The following is a 16384-nucleotide window of genomic DNA, read 5'->3' on the forward strand; positions in this document are numbered from 1 at the left end:
ATGGGTACAATATACAGTACGGCTCAATACACATAATTATTAAGGAGATGCAGACCAGATAAAGACTTTCGTCTTGTTTACATCAGGGTCCCCCATTTTCAATTCATAGTGAAATGTATCTTGTGTTATTAGGAGCCCTGCTAAAGTTGGTAGCTAACGTTATATTGATAATGTTTCAATATTATCAGGTTGATATTATTAGGTTGATAATGGTGTCAGTGTTTCAGATAGCAAGGTGGAGATCTTTGTTAACTAGTAGAGCTTTGGTTGAGAGAGATTACAGTGCTGTCTCTTAAAACTCATAAACAAGTATTGAGCAAGACGAGTTAGTCTGTTGTGTTCTGCGTATTGTATGGGAGGGATAATGATGACTGTGTGTAACTAGGAGGGATATGAGGACTGTGTGTATGTGGCACTGAATTGATGTAAACAAGACGAAAGTCTTTCTCTGGTCTGCATCCCCTTAAAGGGGAACTATCTTATAAATGGCCTTTTTCAGTGTTTAGCATTGTTTCCTAGCTATGTGAACTTATATTAATATGATGTATGTCTCAAAATTCTCATATTGGCGCATTCTTCCAATTCTCCTCTCACAATATTCACCCTCACTGAACTGAGTCATTTGAAAATGTGCCTATATGTGATGTCATATAGTCACTGCTGCATGTTAATGTTCAGGTGAACACGACGGTGCACAGTGGTTTAGGAGCCCAGGCTCAAAACAGCTCGAAATCTTCAGGTAGAAAAATGCTGTTTTTGAGGACTTGATTAGAAATACAAAACAATGAATAAAAAAAATATATATATTACAGAGGTGTTCCATAGACCCACAGGAATTGTGTAAAAGTGCCCAAATAGTGAAAGAAATAGTAAAATAGTTCCCCTTTAACAATTGTGTGTATTGAGCCGTACTGTATTGTACCCATTCTGCAATCTGTTAAATAAAGTTTTCATTCATCATTCATTCATTCATTCATTCATTCATTCATTCATTCATTCATTCATTCATTCATTCATTCATTCATTCATTCATTCATTCATTGTCCTTGTGTTACATAAAACCCATCTGTGGCCTTGTGCAGAGGAAGGTGGTAAATACATGTTAGATATTCCAATGTACAGTTTTGCATACCATTGACTCTAAGAATGGTCTGTGTTATTGAAATCGTCACAGCAATATAGTTTGTTTATACTTCAGAAGTATGATATTTAAACATGGTCCCCAAAATGAATGGAAGCGAATGAGGAGCCTGACACCTGGGAGGAATGGGGGTGTTGCAGCGTTGGGGATGTTTAAAAAATATAATTTAATATATAATATAATATAATAATTTGTGCTTCACCTAAAAATTTGGTCAGCAGCCTCCACTGATAGATACCAACAGTGTCATGCTATACAGGCACAGGTCATAGATACCAACAGTGTCATGCTAGCATACAGGCACAGGTCATAGATCCAACAGTGTCATGCTAGCATACAGGCACAGGTCATAGATACCAACAGTGTCATGCTAGCATACAGGCACAGGTCATAGATACCAACAGTGTCATGCTATACAGGCACAGGTCATAGATACCAACAGTGTCATGCTAGCATACAGGCACAGGTCATAGATACCAACAGTGTCATGCTATACAGGCACAGGTCATAGATACCAACAGTGTCATGCTAGCATACAGGCACAGGTCATAGATCCAACAGTGTCATGCTAGCATACAGGCACAGGTCATAGATACCAACAGTGTCATGCTAGCATACAGGCACAGGTCATAGATACCAACAGTGTCATGCTAGCATAGGTCATAGATACCAACAGTGTCATGCTAGCATACAGGCACAGGTCATAGATACCAACAGTGTCATGCTATACAGGCACAGGTCATAGATACCAACAGTGTCATGCTATACAGGCACAGGTCATATATACCAACAGTGTCATGCTATACAGGCACATGTCATAGATACCAACAGTGTCATGCTATACAGGCACAGGTCATAGATACCAACAGTGTCATGCTATACAGGCACAGGTCATAGATACCAACAGTGTCATGCTATACAGGCACAGGTCATAGATACCAACAGTGTCATGCTATACAGGCACAGGTCATAGATACCAACAGTGTCATGCTAGCATACAGGCACAGGTCATAGATACCAACCTATCACACCTATCACACCTCTCACACCTATCACACCTCTCACACCTCTCACACCTATCACATCTCTCACACCTATCACACCTATCACACCTATCACACCTATCACACCTCTCACACCTATCACACCTCTCACACCTCTCACACCGATCCCACCTATCACACATATCACACATATCACACCTCTCACACCTATCACACCTCTCACACCTATCACACCTCTCACACCTCTCACACCTATCACACCTCTCACACCTATCACACCTCTCACACCTCTCACACCTCTCACACCTATCACACCTCTCATGCCTATCACACCTCTCACACCTCTCACACCTCTCACACCTATCACACCTCTCACACCTCTCACACCTATCACACCTATCACACCTATCACACCTCTCACACCTATCACACCTCTCACACCTATCACACCTCTCACACCTCTCACACCTATCACACCTCTCACACCTATCACACCTCTCACACCTATCACACCTCTCACACCTATCACATCTCTCACACCTCTCACACCTATCACACCTCTCACACCTATCACACCTATCACACCTCTCACACCTATCACACCTATCACACCTATCACACCTCTCACACCTCTCACACATATCACACCTATCACACCTCTCACACCTCTCCCACCTATCACACCTATCACACCTATCACACCTATCACACCTCTCACACCTATCACACCTCTCACACCTCTCACACCAATCCCACCTATCACACCTATCACACCTCTCACACATATCACACCTATCACACCTCTATACCCATTCTGCAATCTGTTAATAAAGTTGTACTTAAGTTATGCTTTTACATTATACTTACTTAATAAGTGAATAGTTCCAAGTCAATCAAAAACGATGAGTTTTATTTACTCAAAACATAATGCGGTTTACAGTCTGTATCTACTTAATTATCTTAAGTTGTACTTAATTTATGCTTTTACATTATACTTACTTAATAAGTGAATAGTTCCAAGTCAATCAAAAACTATGAGTTTTATTTACTCAAAACATAATGCGGTTTACAGTCTGTATCTACTTAATTATCTTAAGTTGTACTTAAGTTATGCTTTTACATTATACTTACTTAATAAGTGAATAATTCCAAGTCAATCAAAAACTATGAGTTTTATTTACTCAAAACATAATGCGGTTTACAGTCTGTATCTACTTAATTATCTTAAGTTGTACTTAAGTTATGCTTTTACATTATACCTACTTAATAAGTGAATAGTTCCAAGTCAATCAAAAAAAATGAGTTTTATTTACTCAAAACATAATGCGGTTTACACTCTGTATCTACTTAATTATCTTAAGTTGTACTTAAGTTATGTTTTTACATTATACTTACTTAATAAGTGAATAGTTCCAAGTCAATCAAAAACTATGAGTTTTATTTACTCAAAACATAATGCGGTTTACAGTCTGTATCTACTTAATTATCTTAAGTTGTACTTAAGTTATGCTTTTACATTATACTTACTTAATAAGTGAATAGTTCCAAGTCAATCAAAAACTATGAGTTTTATTTACTCAAAACATAATGCGGTTTACAGTCTGTATCTACTTAATTATCTTAAGTTGTACTTAAGTTATGCTTTTACATTATACTTACTTAATAAGTGAATAATTCCAAGTCAATCAAAAACTATGAGTTTTATTTACTCAAAACATAATGCGGTTTACAGTCTGTATCTACTTAATTATCTTAAGTTGTACTTAAGTTATGCTTTTACATTATACTTACTTAATAAGTGAATAGTTCCAAGTCAATCAAAAACTATGAGTTTTATTTACTCAAAACATAATGCGGTTTACAGTCTGTATCTACTTAATTATCTTAAGTTGTACTTAAGTTATGCGTTTACATTATACTTACTTAATAAGTGAATAATTTCAAGTCAATCAAAAACTATGAGTTTTATTTACTCAAAACATAATGCGGTTTACAGTCTGTATCTACTTAATTATCTTAAGTTGTACTTAAGTTATGCTTTTACATTATACCTACTTAATAAGTGAATAGTTCCAAGTCAATCAAAAAAGATGAGTTTTATTTACTCAAAACATAATGCGGTTTACACTCTGTATATACTTAATTATCTTAAGTTGTACTTAAGTTATGTTTTTACATTATACTTACTTAATAAGTGAATAGTTCCAAGTCAATCAAAAACTATGAGTTTTATTTACTCAAAACATAATGCGGTTTACAGTCTGTATCTACTTAATTATCTTAAGTTGTACTTAAGTTATGCTTTTACATTATACTTACTTAATAAGTGAATAGTTCCAAGTCAATCAAAAACTATGAGTTTTATTTACTCAAAACATAATGCGGTTTACAGTCTGTATCTACTTAATTATCTTAAGTTGTACTTAAGTTATGCTTTTACATTATACTTACTTAATAAGTGAATAATTCCAAGTCAATCAAAAACTATGAGTTTTATTTACTCAAAACATAATGCGGTTTACAGTCTGTATCTACTTAATTATCTTAAGTTGTACTTAAGTTATGCTTTTACATTATACTTACTTAATAAGTGAATAGTTCCAAGTCAATCAAAAACTATGAGTTTTATTTACTCAAAACATAATGCGGTTTACAGTCTGTATCTACTTAATTATCTTAAGTTGTACTTAAGTTATGCTTTTACATTATACTTACTTAATAAGTGAATAATTCCAAGTCAATAAAAAACTATGAGTTTTATTTACTCAAAACATAATGCGGTTTACAGTCTGTATCTACTTAATTATCTTAAGTTGTACTTAAGTTATGCTTTTACATTATACTTACTTAATAAGTGAATAGTTCCAAGTCAATCAAAAACTATGAGTTTTATTTACTCAAAACATAAGAACACGTCACACGAACTCAAGACATTCAAGTTAGTAGAACTTTCATAGAATATTGAGTATACCCTACTCAAACTAATTGATTATTTTGAACATGCAGGTTTACAGTGTAGCTGTAAATGATCTCTCCAATCTTGTCCAGCTTTCTTTCCACGCACCCTTTCAGACCTTCTAGAATATGGACAAGGTCTGTGTCTGTGGTTTCCCACTCCTTTTTCTGGCAGGATTTAGGCCACAAGATTTGAGGCTTTCGTCCGTTCATCTTCCTCTCTACTGCTGTCTGTGGCTGGATGGGCTCTGGACTCATGTCCGTTGGTGGATCTGTGCTTTATTGAGCTTTGTCTGGGGTTCTGATACCCTGTGGACTGTGGTGAATATCCTGCCGCTGGGCTTCACTCGACTGATTTGGCCTACCTCTGAAGAAGTAGTGGTCAATGCGAGGCCCCTCGCTAAGCTCTCTCAGGCACTTTTTCCTGCCCTGGTGGATCTTGAGACCCCTCTCTGATGTTATCTTTTTCCAGCCACAGATGCAGCTTTGTAGCTTGTGTCCTGCCAGTGCGGTTACTCCGTCAACTACTGTGCTGATCATTTGATATGTTGTTGTTTCCGTTCCAGGGTCTGTATGGGATGTCCGTCCCAATGATGTATGGGATGTATTGATTTGACAAAGGCAAGCCTGTGTTTCATTGTGTACCGGTGGGCCCATCAAGTTCAGCATTCACTGCATTCACTGTGATGAATATAATAGAAGACACTAATACTGTTTTCCTCAATGAACATTTATTTATTATTTATCTGGTTCAATCTCCTCTTCATCTGGTTCAAGAATGAGGTCCAGAGCCTCTCTGACAGAAAGTCACCTGAGCAGTCGCCTACTCATTGTGTTTCAATGAGTCAAATGAGAGCAAGGCACAAATATATACTGTATGCATGAGAGGGGCATTTAGCGTGAGAAGGTGGTTTTTTATTCTTTCTCGAGGGGCACAGAGCTTGCACCTGTGAGAAGATATGATACATTTATATCATTGCAGGGCAAGAAAGTGAGAGGTTTTTATTTCTCGAGGGGCACAGAGCTTGCACCTGTGAGAAGATATGATACATTTAATATCATTGCAGCGCGAGAAAGTGAGAGGTTCCCGTAACTTAGAGTAAATTGTTTTGTCTGGAAGGTGTGGGGGGACATAAGCACAAGCAATGTACGTGCGTGTGTGTGAGAGAGAGAGAGAGAGAGAGAGAGAGTTGTGTGTGTGTGTGTGTGTGTGTGTGTGTGTGTGTGTGTGTGTGTGTGTGTGTGTGTGTGTGTGTGTGTGTGTGTGTGTGTGTGTGTGTGTGTGTGTGTGTGTGTGTGTGTGTGTGTGTGTGTGTGTGTGTGTGTGTGTGTGCGTGCGTGCGTATGGGGGATGAAACAAGTCGCAGAGCGAACGAATGATCCACTCACCGCATCACTGCTCCGCGTGCACACCGCGTGCACACACTGCTACGCGTGCACACACACGCGTGCATACACGTGCACACATACACGTGCACACACACGTGCACACATACACGTGCACACACACGTGCACACATACACGTGCACACATACACACGCGTGCACGTTGCTTTTTAATTTTTTTAATTTTTTTAATTTTTTTTATATATATTTTTTTGCTGCAAGAATTTTTATTTTTTTAATTTTTCTTTATTTTTTTTCTATCTTTTTTTTTGCTGCAAGAACGAATCTGTGAGTATTCGGGGACAGGATATGGTCGATGACAGATTACTTAAAATATACCTATATCTTTTTATTCACATTTTGGTAGATGATTAATACATTCTTAAAAGATCCAGCTCCCTTCAAAGCTGTAAAGTAATGTGAATCTCTACCCACTTTCAAAACCACTCTCACTCAGTCTGTGTGGTTCTCCAGCTGCACAAAGGCAGAGCAAGAGGCTCTACAGAGGGTGGTGAAGGCGGCAGGCACGATCGTCGGGACTCCTCTAACAAACATCACCTCCCGCTGCCTCCACCGCTCCAAGTGTATTATCAAGGACCAGTCTGTCTCATCCAGCACATCACCTCTTTCAGCTCCTTCCCTCAGGGAGGAGATACCGGTCCATACATACAGAGTTGAAGACTTATGAACAGCTTTTTCCCCCAAGCAGTCAGACTGTTAAACGCTCATTGACTGTCTCCTCACGTGCACCATGCACTTACCTGGACTTGATAAACCACTATGTTACCGCTCATCATGCACTTTATTATTTAAAATATTCTGTTATATGTACAGTGTTATGTGTTTCATGTATGTATATATTGTACTACGGTCTGTGGGAGCTCCCCTGAAATTTCGTTGTATACTGTTCCCCTAAGATTCCACCAGGGGGCAGTGAAGCGTAGGAATACATTGACTGCTATGAATGAATGAATGAATGAAAACTTTATTTAACAGATTGCAGAATGGGTACAATACAGTACGGCTCAATACACACAATTGTTAAGGGGATGCAGACCAGAGAAAGACGTTTGTCTTGTTTACATCAGGGTCCCCCATTTTCATTTCATATTGACATTTATGACATACTCAACATACATGACATTTATGGCATAGGGACATATAGGTATTTAGTACTGATACATTTGTGACATATAAGGTATTCAAATATACAGTACTGTTACTCATAGATCCTGACAGAGTATAGATGGGGAGGGGACTGTACATTAGGAGGGGGTGGGTGGGTGGGTGGGAGAGAAATATACATATACGGCGGGGAGAGAATTATATACATGCGGTGGGGAGGAGACTGTCTATTAGGAGGGGGTGGGGGTGGGGGGTTTGGACATTTACGGTGGGCAGTTTCGAATTGCAGCCTTACATTTTAAAATACAGGAACTTGGTGCAGCCTTTCTTTATGTGAGCAACTGTCAAAATCCAGCTAGATGGGCCCTTGATGAATTCCCTTTCCATCCTGTACCAAAAGTCCACGTAAAAAGTATTAATCCTTTGATAATTTTGCTGCGGTATAATGGTGTGGCTACTCTCAAATGCTTGCATAATCATTCAATACATAATTGAACAATAGGCTATTTATATAGCATGTATGTAGAAGTGAAATGACAATACATATGACCTGTAGCCCATGGGGGAAATAAACATATTCGTTTAGAATTAAAAACAAAATACATTTCTTTGTTGTGAACATGTATTTACATAGCATTAAAAAAAGTCAACCAACGAACTAGATTCTTGTACCGGATCTCCTCTCTGGTAAACAAGAATACCCTGAAGACTCTGGCAGGAGCACTCATTCAAGGGTACTACGACTATGCTTGCACCTCATGGTACCAAAGCACCTCAAAGGCGCTAAAAACAAGATTACAAATATCACAAAACAAACTAGTCAGACTACTACTTGACCTTACCCCTAGAACCCACCTCACCCCTGCACACTTTGACAACCTAGGATGGCTTAGAGTAGACGACAGAGTACAGCAACTTGCAATGGGCCTGGTCTACAAGATACACTATATGACTAAGGTACCCATGTACATGTCAAAATACTTCACAAAGGTCAGTGAATACCACGACCACAACACCAGAGGAAGCTCAACAAATCATGTTAAACCCTGAATTAAGTAATCTGTCATCGACCATATCCTGTCTCACAGATTCGTTTTTGCAGTAATTTCTTTTTTATAAAAAAAATAAAAATAAAATGTGCACGCGTGTGTATGTGTGCACGCGTGGGCACGCGTGTGTATGTGTGCACGTGTTTGCACGCGTGTGTATGGTTGCACGTGTTTGCACGCGTGTGTATGGTTGCACGTGTTTGCACGCGTGTGTATGTGTGCACGTGTTTGCACGCGTGTGTATGGTTGCACGTGTTTGCACGCGTGTGTATGTGTGCACGTGTTTGCACGCGTGTGTATGGTTGCACGTGTTTGCACGTGTGTGTACTGCACGCGTGTGTGTGCTAGCTTTTCGTTCAGCGTTTCTCTGATTGGCCACACGGCCACGTGACCGCCCTAGCACACGCCCTTTTCCGCTGAGAGACGCGGCATTAGCGCTGGTCGAACCAACGCGCTGCTCGAACCAGTTCAGTGTGACTGTACTAAACTCTTCCACCACATGATGACCGACATTTGACATACAGTACACCTCCTATCTATGTTGGGATTATGTTTGGTCATGACAAAACAATAAAAATCGCTACTGTTAGTAATGCTGCCACCACCCACTTCAATGACAGAGCTCTCATATTTGCGAATGCATAAACTATATCTTAAATTATGGCGATGTGTCTAATATGGCTGTCGCGAAGTCATTGATAAGCGACAGCCATATTAGACACATAGCCATAATTTAAGATATAGTTTATGCATTCGCAAAATATGAGAGCTCTATCATTGAAGGGCTTCCTACAACAGAGCACCGCCGCTGCTGCTGCTGGAGGCGGAGCTGGATCAAGCCGGCGGCGGCCGGGGAAAAACCACCGCGTCGCCCCGCTGGCTGGCGCTTCAGCAGCCTCCACGGGCGAAATAACATATAACGTTACAGAGCGTACAGTTCCACACTGATGTACAGTGAGTGTTTAATATGGCTGTCGTGAAGTCATTGATAAGCGACAGCCATATTAGACACATAGCCATAATTTAAGATATAGTTTATGCATTCGCAAAATATGAGAGCAGCTGTCATTGAAGGGCTTCAACGGAGCACCGCCGCTGCTGCTGCTGGAGCTGAAGTGATGTACAGTGACGAGTGAATCTGGTAGTTGGTTGTTAAAAACGCGAAACATAATAACGTTACGCTTTCTAGTTCAGCGCATTTCATAACTGTATGGGCTTTGTTTATACTTCAGAGCTCAGAGGTGATGTACAGTGACGAGTGAATCTGGTAGTTGGTTGTTAAAAACGCGAAACATAATAATAACGTTACGCTTTCTAGTTCAGCGCATTTCATAACTGTATGGGCTTTGTTTATACTTCAGAGCTCAGAGGTGATGTACAGTGACGAGTGAATCTGGTAGTTGGTTGTTAAAAACGCGAAACATAATAATCAGTCAGCAGCGCTCCACTGCTACCGCAGCTGAACACAAGTTGGTTGGTTGATTGATTGATTGAAAACTTTATTAACAGATTGCAGAATGGGTACAATACAGTACAGCTCAATACACACAATTGTTAAGGGGATGCAGACCAGAGAAAGACTTTCGTCTTGTTTACATCAGGGTCCCCCATTTTCAATTCATCAGGGTAGTGGTAGTGGTAGTGGTACGCGCTGCCGCTAGCTCCTTGTAGTGCTGTGACAAACTGTCAAAAAGGGCTTTAGTTTTTGAGATACCCCTACCGGAGGTAGAACAAAACACAAGCATATTTTTCCTCATCTCTAAGGTCTCCCATATATGAAATGGATTCTTGTATAAAAATATTTTACTGCAAAAATGGTTAAATTGATAGATATTGTTATACAACCCCAAAGGAAAAAACAACCAAAATATAGCCTGGCCGTATGAGAGTTGAGACATATAAACTCATGTAGATTAATAATACAAGCTCCAAGAGCTTTCAAACTTGACATGCTAGCAGTCAGACAGTTGCTTAACCTAATAGAAAAACCTGGATGTGAATATCTTTATGCATGTAGGAAATATATACCAATGTACACATACTTAAAATAAGCGGAAATGTAAAAAATTTATATCTATGCAGAATGTTCTCATTTACTTTGTAGTAGCTCTGCCATGGATTGTCATAGAAACACAGATGAGGGCTTTTTCAGAAAGGTGTGGTTGTGCTGAATCCAGCAATACGACATGTGTAAATATAGCATGCATGGTCAGGGAGTTACATCAGTAAATGAAAGAAAATGAAACATTGACATAATGAAGTCTTCAGTCCAAAGCCCATTATCAGCGGTGAGAAGCATGTTGACAAATTCAATGTTACTGCAAAGTAAAGTCACTTGAGGTAATGTTCTGGTCTATATTGTTAATATATTTATGATACATTTAATAATTTATATATTTCATATGATACATTTTATGATACTTCATATGGAAACAAAGATCCAATTGAATCAGGTTGAAATTTAAATAGAACACCTTTATTTCAATCTACTGCGTTCTGAGCTCCCTGCTGTATTCACTGTACACACATGACTGTGTGGCCAGGTTCAGCTCCAACTCCATAGTGAAGTTTGCGGACGACACGTGGTGGTGGGGCTGATCTTTAACAATGACGAGAAGGCCTACCGGGAGGAGGTTGATGAACTGGTACGCTGGTGCCGGGATAACAGCCTACTCCTGAACATTGGTAAAACCAAAGAGGTCTGCATCATTACAGTCAATGATGCATAATGAAACTAACAGACAAGGTGGCTAAAATGACATGCAAGTACAGAAACAGAAAACAAAAAAAAGTCTATAATAATATTTTAACGTATATAGTGTATATCCAACGAAATTACCAATTATACAAATGCCTTATACAGGATATACCCCTAATACCTATTTTCTAAAACCCTACACACATATGCTCCAGCTCGAACCCCCCCCTCCCGGACCCCTCCTTGGATAGTACCTCCATTATCCCTCACTCTAACCAGACACTACCATTATAAGCTAGCTTTTATTCTCTCCACCACTTCTAACCACATTGACATTTTGGATTAGTTGAGACCCAGAATTCTTGCTGTAGATATTTCTTGATAAATCACATCGAGATATGTAAGAGACCAAACCTTCCTGCACATTTTTTCCGGTTGAAACCAGCGTGATGCGATCAGTTTTTTAGCTACTGTGATACCCGATAAAACCAATCTCTTTAGCTGTGGATTTACTGCAAACTCAAAAACATCATTCAATAGTAATACAGAGGGGTGTACTGGTATATTCCAAGATACAAGTTTTGATAATTGATGGGTCACATCTTTCCAGAATGCCTTAACTGGTGGGCAGTCCCAATACATGTGCATAAATGTCCCTTCGTCTCCATTTGTACATTGGGAGCATTTTGAGTCTTGTTTAAGGCCCATTCTGTTCAGTCTTACAGGAGTCAAGTATGTCCTGTGAATATAGTTAAGATTGATTTGTTGATGGTCCGGGTTCCTTGATGTAAGACAGACATTTGCCCATGCTTCTTGCCAATCAAAGTCACTTTCCAGGTCTGGTATATCCCTCCTCCAGACAGAGTCTAGTTGGAGGGTTTCATACGAGGACGTTAGTAATTAATAATAAAAACCTGATACAAAACCTCTCAATGTATCTCTTTCATAGAAGAATTTGTGGTATCTGTGGTGTTCAACTGGTATGTCTAATGGAACACCGTGAGACCTCAAACATAGGCGTAACTGTATGTAAAAAAGCCATGTGGACTCGGTGAGGTTAAATTTTGTGCATATTTCTCCATAACTACAAAAACCCTGGTTATTAAAAATATCCCCTAATGAGTGTATGCCTTGCTCTTCCCATATAGGGAATCTTATAGGACGTTTTTCCATTAAGAGTGCATTGTTATTGAATATGGGAGTATGATTATGCCATTTTTGAGGGTTAGGATATTTTTTTTGTGTTTCACGCCATATCCGGATTGCATGGGTAATTATGGGGCCAAATTTCCGCTCACAGTGCTTGATTGGTAGTTTAGTGTGTGCTATGTCCTTCAGTCTATGTGGGGCTACTATGTTTTCTTCCAATTTTCTCCAGGATGCCAATGCCTGGGGATCAAACCATATTGTCAATGGTCTTAATCAGGGGCGGAGCTAGGGGGTGGCTACCTGGGCTCAAGCCCCGGATGTATTCTGAAAAGCCCTGAATCTATTTAAAAAAAAATAAAGAAAAAAAAAAAGAAAATAAAAAAAATGATTTGCACCAGATTTAGCAGAAGCTAATTTCCATCTGTGGTCTATCCAGCTGCTAACTGTATTTGAGTGAGTTAAGTCTTGGTGTTATGGTAGACTCAGACCCAAGCTTTAAATCACAATCAACAAGTTGACAAAAACTTAATTCTTCCACCTTAGAAACATAGCTAAAGTACGGCCATTTATAAATCAAAAGGACGCTGAAAACCAGATCCATGCCTATGGTTGCACGTGTTTGCACGTGTGTGTACTGCACGCGTGTGTGTGCTAGCTTTTCGTTCAGCGTTTCTCTGATTGGCCACACGGCCACGTGACCGCCCTAGCACACGCCCTTTTCCGCTGAGAGACGCGGCATTAGCGCTGCTCGAACCAGTTCAGTGTGACTGTACTAAACTCTTCCACCACATGATGACCGACATTTGACATACAGTACACCTCCTATCTATGTTGGGATTATGTTTGGTCATGACAAAACAATAAAAATCGCTACTGTTAGTAATGCTGCCACCACCCACTTCAATGACAGAGCTCTCATATTTGCGAATGCATAAACTATATCTTAAATTATGGCGATGTGTCTAATATGGCTGTCGCGAAGTCATTGATAAGCGACAGCCATATTAGACACATAGCCATAATTTAAGATATAGTTTATGCATTCGCAAAATATGAGAGCTCTATCATTGAAGGGCTTCCTACAACAGAGCACCGCCGCTGCTGCTGCTGGAGGCGGAGCTGGATCAAGCCGGCGGCGGCCGGGGAAAAACCACCGCGTCGCCCCGCTGGCTGGCGCTTCAGCAGCCTCCACGGGCGAAATAACATATAACGTTACAGAGCGTACAGTTCCACACTGATGTACAGTGAGTGTTTAATATGGCTGTCGTGAAGTCATTGATAAGCGACAGCCATATTAGACACATAGCCATAATTTAAGATATAGTTTATGCATTCGCAAAATATGAGAGCAGCTGTCATTGAAGGGCTTCAACGGAGCACCGCCGCTGCTGCTGCTGGAGCTGAAGTGATGTACAGTGACGAGTGAATCTGGTAGTTGGTTGTTAAAAACGCGAAACATAATAACGTTACGCTTTCTAGTTCAGCGCATTTCATAACTGTATGGGCTTTGTTTATACTTCAGAGCTCAGAGGTGATGTACAGTGACGAGTGAATCTGGTAGTTGGTTGTTAAAAACGCGAAACATAATAATAACGTTACGCTTTCTAGTTCAGCGCATTTCATAACTGTATGGGCTTTGTTTATACTTCAGAGCTCAGAGGTGATGTACAGTGACGAGTGAATCTGGTAGTTGGTTGTTAAAAACGCGAAACATAATAATCAGTCAGCAGCGCTCCACTGCTACCGCAGCTGAACACAAGTTGGTTGGTTGATTGATTGATTGAAAACTTTATTAACAGATTGCAGAATGGGTACAATACAGTAGAAAAAACTTAATTCTTCCACCTTAGAAACATAGCTAAAGTACGGCCATTTATAAATCAAAAGGACGCTGAAAACCAGATCCATGCCTTCATCTCATGGGGATGCACAAGCAGAGTTTGGAAAATTATTAACAGGACGCCTGAATGTCACTTCTAGGAATTTTTTTTCAATATATAAGCACAATGAAAATAACTGATTGTAGAGCAGCAATATGGATGGGATATTGGACAACTTTCTGGAGCATTAAACCAGGGCAGTAGAAACAGACGGGCAAGCATCTGAAGTGAACATGAACTGAATTGAACTGACACTTGTTATATGTGACTTTCCTGTATGTATTTATTGTGGGGATTGGGAAGGGGACGTTTGATGTTCCATGTTGAGGTCCCAGTGCTTAAATAACATGCTGTACCTCAAACGATTACCACCAACCATAGTTGTGTGGCATTAAAGTATATCTTGTAGAGTTTGAATGGCAGGAGGGAAATAGGCTACTCGTTGAGAGATGTAATTCCTTTCTATGTATAGCCTAATAGCGTAATCAGAACCCAAGTTACATTATTGCTTTGTATGTGAATATAGCTAGTGTAGCATTATCTGAATAATGATCTTACATTTTAAAATACAGGAACTTGGTGCAGCCTTTCTTGATGTGAGCAACTGTCAAAATCCAGCTAGATGGGCCCTTGATGAATTCCCTTTCCATCCTGTACCAAAAGTCCACGTAAAAAGTCTACAAGATACACTATACGACTAAGGTACCCATGTACATGTCAAAATACTTCACAAAGGTCAGTGGATACCACGACCACAACACCAGAGGAAGCTCAACAAATCATGTTAAACCCAGATTCGGCTCAAACAAGGGACTAAATACGTTTCGCAATTATGCCACATCAATGTGGAACGCCCTACCCAAAGCTGTAAAGGAATGTGAATCCCTACCCACATTCAAAACCGCTCTTAAAGAGCACCTACGGGAGGCTGCAATTCAAAACTGGCCACCGTAAATGCCCAAAACCCCCACCACCTCCTAATAGACAGTCTCCTCCCCACCGCATGTATATATTCCCTCCCCGCCGTATGTATATCTCTCTCCCACCCACCCACCCCCTCCTAATGTACAGTCCCCTCCCCATCATATGTATATACTCTGTCAGGATCTAGGGGTAACAGTACTGTATATTTGAATACCGTTTATGTCACACATGTATCAGTACTAAATACCTATATGTCCCTATGCCATAAATGTCATGTATGTTGTGTATGTCATAAATGTCTATATGAATTGAAAATGGGGGACCCTGATGGAAACAAGACAAACGTCTTTCTCAGGTCTGCATCCCCTTAACAATTGTGTGTATTGAGCCGTACTGTATTGTACCCATTCTGCAATCTGTTAAATAAAGTTTTCATTCATTCATTCACACCAAAGCACCTCAAAGGCGCTAAAAACAAAATTACAAACATCTCAAAACAAACTGGTCAGACTACTGCTTGACCTTACTCCTAGAACCCACCTCACCCCTGCCCACTTTGACAACCTAGGATGGCTTAGAGTAGACGACAGAGTACAGCAACTTGCAATGGGCCTGGTCTACAAGATACACTACACGACCAAGGTACCCATGTACATGACAAAATACTTCCCAAAGGTCAGTGAATACCACGATCACAACACCAGAGGGAGCTCCACAAATCATGTTAAACCCAGATTCGGCTCAAACAAGGGACTAAACACGTTTCGCAATTATGCCACATCAATGTGGAACGCCCTACCCAAAGCTGTAAAGGAATGTGAATCACTACCCACTTTCAAAAACACTCTCAAAAAACACCTAAGGGAGACTGCAACTCGAAACTGGCCCCTGTAAATGTCCGAACACAACCCCCTCCAATGTACAGTAAATTACCAAGTATGGTCTTGTCAATAATCCAATGTACAGTGTTGTTTGTACAGTTGTACAGTGTCCCCCACCCACCCCTACTACCCAACCCCCCCCCCCCCCCCCAACTCCTACCCAACCCCCCCCCCCCCCCCCACCCACCCAAC

The sequence above is a fragment of the Notolepis coatsorum genome (assembly GCF_963971535.1).
Source record: "Notolepis coatsorum genome assembly, chromosome: 9".
NCBI lineage: Eukaryota > Metazoa > Chordata > Actinopteri > Aulopiformes > Paralepididae > Notolepis > Notolepis coatsorum.